The sequence below is a fragment of the Rhincodon typus genome, chromosome 39 (assembly GCF_021869965.1).
Source record: "Rhincodon typus isolate 14 chromosome 39, sRhiTyp1.1, whole genome shotgun sequence".
NCBI classification, from domain to species: domain Eukaryota; kingdom Metazoa; phylum Chordata; class Chondrichthyes; order Orectolobiformes; family Rhincodontidae; genus Rhincodon; species Rhincodon typus.
Genome location: NC_063370.1, coordinates 6,245,840 through 6,252,651, shown reverse-complemented (window position 1 = coordinate 6,252,651; position 6,812 = coordinate 6,245,840). Strand labels below are relative to the sequence as shown.

At 40.5% G+C, this 6,812-nt stretch overlaps 1 protein-coding gene across 6 annotated transcripts in view; it reads left to right on the top strand.

Annotated features, from left to right (window-relative positions):
• The first annotated feature begins 231 nt into the window (after positions 1-231).
• Positions 232-6,812, top strand: part of LOC109921384 (kinesin light chain 1-like) — a 74,480-nt gene continuing 67,899 nt past the window's right edge. For 4 of the 6 annotated variants that reach the window (XM_048618183.1, XM_048618184.1, XM_020521419.2 and 1 more), the window contains exon 1: positions 234-436. The gene's annotated coding sequence lies outside the window, so the exon portion shown is untranslated. Of the gene's footprint in view, positions 513-6,812 lie in introns of all 6 variants that reach the window. The other 2 variants (XR_007265781.1, XM_048618182.1) reach the window with 2 other exon arrangements.

Below are 6,812 nucleotides of genomic sequence, written 5' to 3'. Positions count from 1 at the left end.
GTCACTGGGGCGGGGCACCCGCGAGGCTCCCGTGATTCCGTTTCATCGCTGGAGCACGTGACGTCTAGGGAAAGCCTGGCCGCGCCGCACCACAAGGCCCCGCCCCAACATCGGAGCCCATCCTCGAACCACGTGATGAGTTTAAAAAAAACCATGAACACGCCCCTTCCCCTTCCCCCACCCCCGGCAGGCGCCACGCCCCTCTTTCCCCGCCCCCCCATCTCGATGAAGTCATTGGCTTTTGGCGGGGGGGTGAGGGTGAGAAGGAGCGGTTACCTAGCAACGGGGCCTTGGCGACCGGTGAGCGGCGGAGGCGGAGCGGGTACCGGGAGATCTCCTCCTCCATCCCGCACACAACCGGTTCCGGCCCCTGAGTCACTGCAGCTCGGTTCGCCGGCTGGTCCCTGACACGGCAGAAAGAGAGAGAGAACGAGCGGTGAGTGCAGCTGCGGGGAGGCCGGAGGATCCAATCACCCTCAGGCCCCTCCCCAGGGATGGACTAGACAATACAGGTTATCCATTAACTACTCATTAACTAGTGCCTAACTAACCAATACACCATCTATTGCCAGTTAGACACTTAATGTTTGCAATCTCTTATTTTATATTTAGTTATACGTTTATTATATTTATGTTTACTCTTTCATATTTATTGCATATTTTAATTTATTTCAATTTTAGTCCTATAGTATAATTCCTAAAATTATTGGATTGCTTTTACTTTTACGTGATATTAATTTTGAAATTTTACTGATCTATCCATTAATATTTGTTCAGTATTTTTTATTTTACTTTTGTTGTATATCTCTCTTTGTTCAATATCTTTTAAATTTCTCATGATGTTATTTTACTTTTATTAAAAATATATGTTCTTTAATGGTTTTGTCTCATGGTTTTTTTGTAGTGTTAAAAATTTTCATTAATATCTTCAATGATTTTTGTTTGTAGTATATTTTGTATTTTGATACAGTATGACTTAATTTTTGTTTATTATTCTTAAAACTGCTTTATTTTTATCTTCTGATATTTTATATTGGATATTTTGTTTTCTTTATCAATTTTGTACAAATATTTTGATTTTCATATTTTGTTTAACTTGTGATTTGCAATTTGAATTTTATTATTAATTTTATACTTTAATATTTTAATATTTAATTTATTTTTATTTTTATTTTTATAATTAACTTATTTATCATTTTTAATATTATTTCTTTATTTTTAATATATTTTCTATTTTATTTATCCTAACTGGTATTAAAATTTCTTCACCCAGCGAGTTGTGAATCTTTAGAATTCTCTATACTGGAAAGTTGTGGATTATCAGTTATTGAAAATATTCAAGACTAAAATTGATAGATCTTTGGGTTGTGTAGGAATTAAGGACTGTGGGGATTCAGCAGGAGATGTAGATGAAGGACCTTGGTCCAGTAAAATCTGTGTTTTCAAACAATCATGCCAGTAAATGGAAAATGCTGGTTAAAAAGAAGATTGTGTTTGGAACAAATGACAAGCAATGCCTGCTGCTTTCTTGGGCCTTGTTATTGACCACCCCTCTGGCTAAGTGATCAAGCAGTCTCTCCATGTTGGTTGTTGAGTACAATGGTCTAAATACAAAAATCCCTCAAACTGTGCCTCCATGGGGATTGTGTCATGATGTTACTAGATGACATTCAGGTGCAGTTAGTATCAGATCGTCTTCCAGTTAGTGATGTGAGCAGTTGTATTAGAGTGTGGGGAGCATTCTGTATTGTGAGATGCCCAATAATGAGAATTTTACTGTAAATGGTAGCACAAACTTGAGAAACTGAGTAGCTAATACCAGTTCCTATTTTTATCCTCCTTATCTAACCAATAATTAGTCCATTGGTTAACAGGTTGATTCACTGACTTAACATCCTAGACTCATTAGACAATTAGTGAGCAAATTAAACAGTGCTAATAAATTTAATTGCAAATCTGTTTGCTAATTTTGTAATCTCATCCTAAATACGTGACACATTCTCTGCCTCTGTCCAACTGTTGAATAAGTTGAGTAATCATTTCTTTAATGATTAAAGTTAACTGTTCACCCAGATAATAATCCAACATTTCATTCACCATAAATTAATCATTGCCTTTCCGCATTGCCAAATTCAATCTCTGGAAATTTGTGAAGTTATAATGCAAGCAATAAATTATGTGGATTTGGGACTTTTGTCAGGAGGGAATATGCTTGAGGATCACTGTCGTCAATGAACTGAAGTCTAATCCAAGCTTTCATCTTTACTAATTGTATTGTGTGAAAATCCAGTTAATGTTGAGTTAATTAAAAATTGTTACACTTCACGAATGCCCTTTAGGGTAAGGAATCTGCTATTCCTACCTGATTCTGGCAACATGTGATTCCAGCCCCCACAGCAATGTGGTTGACTCTCAACTGCTCTCTGTGCAACGAAGATTGGGCAATGAATATTGGCATGGACAGTGATGTCCATATCCTGTGAATTAATAACTTTTTAAAAAAAGGGAAGAGGCACAGCTATTTCAAATGAACTTTTCGTTAACTTAACAGAGATAAGTTGGGCAAATTACTTCTGCTTGCGAAGAAAATACAGCATAGAAGCAGGCCATCCAACCGTACTGTTCTGTGCTGGTGTCACTATGCATACAGTAGGAGCTAGAGCAAGCCATGTAGCCTCTGAAACTGCCTTGCCATTTAGTGTTTGTGATAGATCTACCTCCAAGCTTTCCCAACCTGTCCTTTGATTCATTTGTGCTTGGTAAAAGCTCTTTGCCTCCTGTCTTTATCTCACCCCAAGCTCATTCCATCACAACGTCTTTCTGTTTCTTTCTATCTCAGGGGCTTGTCCAGCTTCTCTTAAATACACGAACACTGTTCAATTGAACCTGTTTCTGTCGTAACAACTTCTATATTCTTAACCACCCTCAAAATAGGTTTGTCCTGAGTTCTCTATTGGTGACTGTCTTCGATTTTAGGGTCCAAAAACAGAAATTACTGAAGAAACTCAGCAGGTCTGGAAGTACCTGTGGGGAAAAGGTAGAGTCGACGTTTCAGATCCGGTGAACAGTTTTGAGGAAGGCTCACTCGACCCAAAGTGTTGACTCTGTTACTCTCCCCACAGATGCAACCAGACCTGCTGAGTTTTTCTAGCAATTTCTTTCTGTCTTTTGTTTCAGATTTCCATTCTAGCATCTGCAGTTCTTTGGTTTATTCAAATTATGGACACTAGTTTTGGTCTCCCTTACAACTGGAAGCATTTCTCTGTCTGTGCCCTATCAAACCCCTTCATGATTTTGAAGATTTCTAACTTTGAATACATGACTACTCAACCTTTGCTTTTCTTGAGCGCCATCCTGTTTAAGGTGAGAAAGAAAAAATGCATTTATATAGTGCTTTTCACAATCACTAGATGCCTCAAAGCACCTCAAAGCCACAATACAGTTGTGACTACACTGCAAAAGTTCTAACATATGAAATGCAGCAGCTAATTTGCTCACAGCGAGTTCCCAGTAGCAACGCTGTGACACTTGACCAGATAATCTGACTTCTGGCATTGATTGGGGGATAAAATTTATACAATACAATTCAGGAACAGGCCCGTTGGCGCACCAGGCCTGCACTGATTCCTAACCCTTACCTAGACGGCTATTTATTGCTTATATGCAGTCTTTATCCCTCTCTTTATGTGTCTATCAAGATACAGCTTAAACATTGCTGATGTGCCTGCTTCCACCACCTCCCACTGGCAGTGCTTTCCAGGCACCCAACACCCCTGTATGAAAAATGTTCCACGCACTTATTCCCTAAATTTTCCCCCTCTCACCTTGAACCTGTACCTTCTTGTGGTTGACCTCTCCACCCTGGGAAAAAGCTTCTGACTATCCATCCTGCTAATGCCTCTCATAATTTTGTAGACCTCTATCAGATCGCATCTCAGTCTCCGTCGTTCCAGTGAAAATAATCTGACTTTATCCAACCTCTCCTCATAACTAAAACCTTGCAGACCAGGCAACATCCTGGTAAATCTTCTCTGCACCATCTCCATAGCATCCACGTCCTTCTGGTAGTGTGGTGACCGGAACAGCACGCAGCATTCGAAATGTGGCCTAACTAAAGTTTTATACAGCTGTAATGTAACTTGCCAACTTTTATACTCAATGCCCCAGCCAATGAAAGCAAGCATGCTGTATGCCTGCTTGACCACCTTATCCAGTTGTGTTGCCACTTTCAGGGATCTTTGGACCTGTACACCCAGATTCCTTTGTATGTCAATGCTCCTAAAGGTTCTGCCATTTACTGTATAATTCACACTTGAATTTAATCTTCCAAAATGCATCCCCTTGCATTTGTCCAGATTAAACTCCATCTGCCATTCCTCTGACCAGACCTGCACTCTGACTATATCCCGCAGTATCCTTTGACAATCCTCCGCACTATCAACAACTCCGCCACATGCGGTGTCATCCACAAACTTACTAATCAGACCACCTACATTTTCCTCCAGATCATTTATATATATATATATTACAGAAAAGAAAGGTCCCAGCACTGATCCCTGTGAAATACCACTAGTTACTGATCTCCATTCTGAAAGGCATCCTTCCCACTGTTACTCTGTCTTCCATGAGCAAGACAGTTCTGTGTCCATCTAGCTGGCACAACCTGGATCCCATGAGACTCTATCTTTTGTATCAGCCTGCTATATCAAATGATTTACTAAAGCCCATGTAGATAACATCTACTGCCCTTCCCTCATCAATCATTGTTGTCATCTCCTCAAAACTCAGTCAAGTTGTTGAGACATGACCTCCACGCACAAACCCATGCTGCCTATCACGTACAAGCCTATTTGCGTCCAAATCTGAATAAATCCTGTCTCACTATCTTCTCCAACAACTCCCTATCACTAATGCCAGGCTCACTGCCTCTAATTACCTGGATTATCTCTGTTTCCCTTCTTAAAGAAAGCAACAACATTGGCCATTCTCTAGTCTGATGCCAAAGAGAATGCAAAGATATCTTTTAAGGCCCCAGATATTTCCTCCCTTGCCTCCCACAGTATATTAGGCTAGATCCCATCTGGCCCTGGGGATTTATCAAGACACCCAACCCTTCCTCCTTCATTATGTTGACCTGCCCAGAGTATTCATACACCTTCTCCTAACCTCAACATCCTTCACATCACTTTCTTTGGTGAAAAGTACTCTATCTCACCCATTTCCTGTGGCTCCACACATATCCTCCTTCATTTAACCTTGAGTGGCCTCGTCTTTCCTTGGCTACTCTCTTGCTCCTAATGCATTTGTAAAATGCCTTGGGATTCTCCTTAACCCTGCTGGTCAAGGTTGTTTAATGGCCCCTTTTACCTTTCCTAACTCTCTATTTGACCTCCTTCCTACTTTCTCTATATTCTTCAAGGACTTTGTCTGTTTTTAGTTGCCTCGGCCTTAGATATGCTTCCTTTCGTTTTTGACTAAGCTGAAAATTTCCTGTCATCCAAGGTTCCCAAATCTTGCCATTCCTGTTCTTCATTTTCACAGGAACATGCCTGTCCTGCACTTTACTCAACTGGTCTTTGAAATATTCCCACATATTGGACCAGAGCACCAGGAAAATTCCTTCACTGTTCTTTGCAATGTGGGTTTTATGCCATGTATTATTTTACGTCCACCAGTTGTGCCCTTGACTTAAAATCTCACCAAAAGGACAGCACCTCTGACAGGGAAATTCTCCCTCAGTATTCCAATGGGGAGTGTCTGCCTTGATTTTTGGTTTTTTTTCTGAAACCTGGAACTTCATGACTTCAAGGATGAGAGTGCTACCAACTGAGCCACTTATGAAGCGATTTCCTGATATACACCTCCACTCTGACCTGGTATCATTTTGTGATAATTTGTTCAATTATTATATTTCCTTGCCTGATGCTCTTCTCATTTTCGTTCAGTGTAACTCACAACTCCTCAGGCAAGAAGTTAGAATAGCTCCAAGCAATCTGACTTATTAATTGCGAAACAAAAACATAAATTGCTGGAGAAATTCAGCAGACTTGGCAGGATCTATGGAGAGAATGCAGACTTAATGTTTCATGTTTAGTGACCCTACTTCAGAACATAATAATTGTGACATTTTCCTTGTGATCCTGTTGTGGAATTGCTACATCAGGTTAACTTAAATAGAATGAGTGTAGACTGAGTTCTTTTGCCCTTCTGAGCTCAGGACGGGGATTTTCATCACAACCAAACATGATAGTGAATTATTAATTGTTACATACCTGTCCCTTGTGTTAGGAATTGTAAGAGTGTTGCAGGGAAAACATACTGGCGTGACATGCAAAGGCAATGGTCTCAGTGCAGCTGGCAGCAATACTCCAGCTGGGTGTAATGACAACATTGTTCCCTGATTTTTATATGTTTCGGTCCCCATCAACAAAAGTTGCTGTATCTTCTGAACTGTGCATCTACCCCGCCGAGATTAAGATCCCACCTTGGGGAATTCCCTGTTTACTTAAGTTTACCTCAATGTCTGTTGGGATGTGTGCTAGCAAGTGCCTCGCCCATTTTCTCTTTTATTTGTTTTCTTCCAATCAAAACAGAATGCTGGCTGTAATTGAATGTTGACGGTGGAAGGTGGGGCACTTAGTGTAGATCTCCAATTTTTGTTTTCACCGCTTCTGCACAGTGCTTACTCTGGGAAACATTAGCGCTCGTAGATAGGGAAAGGTGAGATTTAAAGAAAACTATTTCTCCAAAAGAAGCCTTGCAGAAAAGGAGATAACAAGGTGTAGAGCTGAATGAACACAGCCCCACCTTCC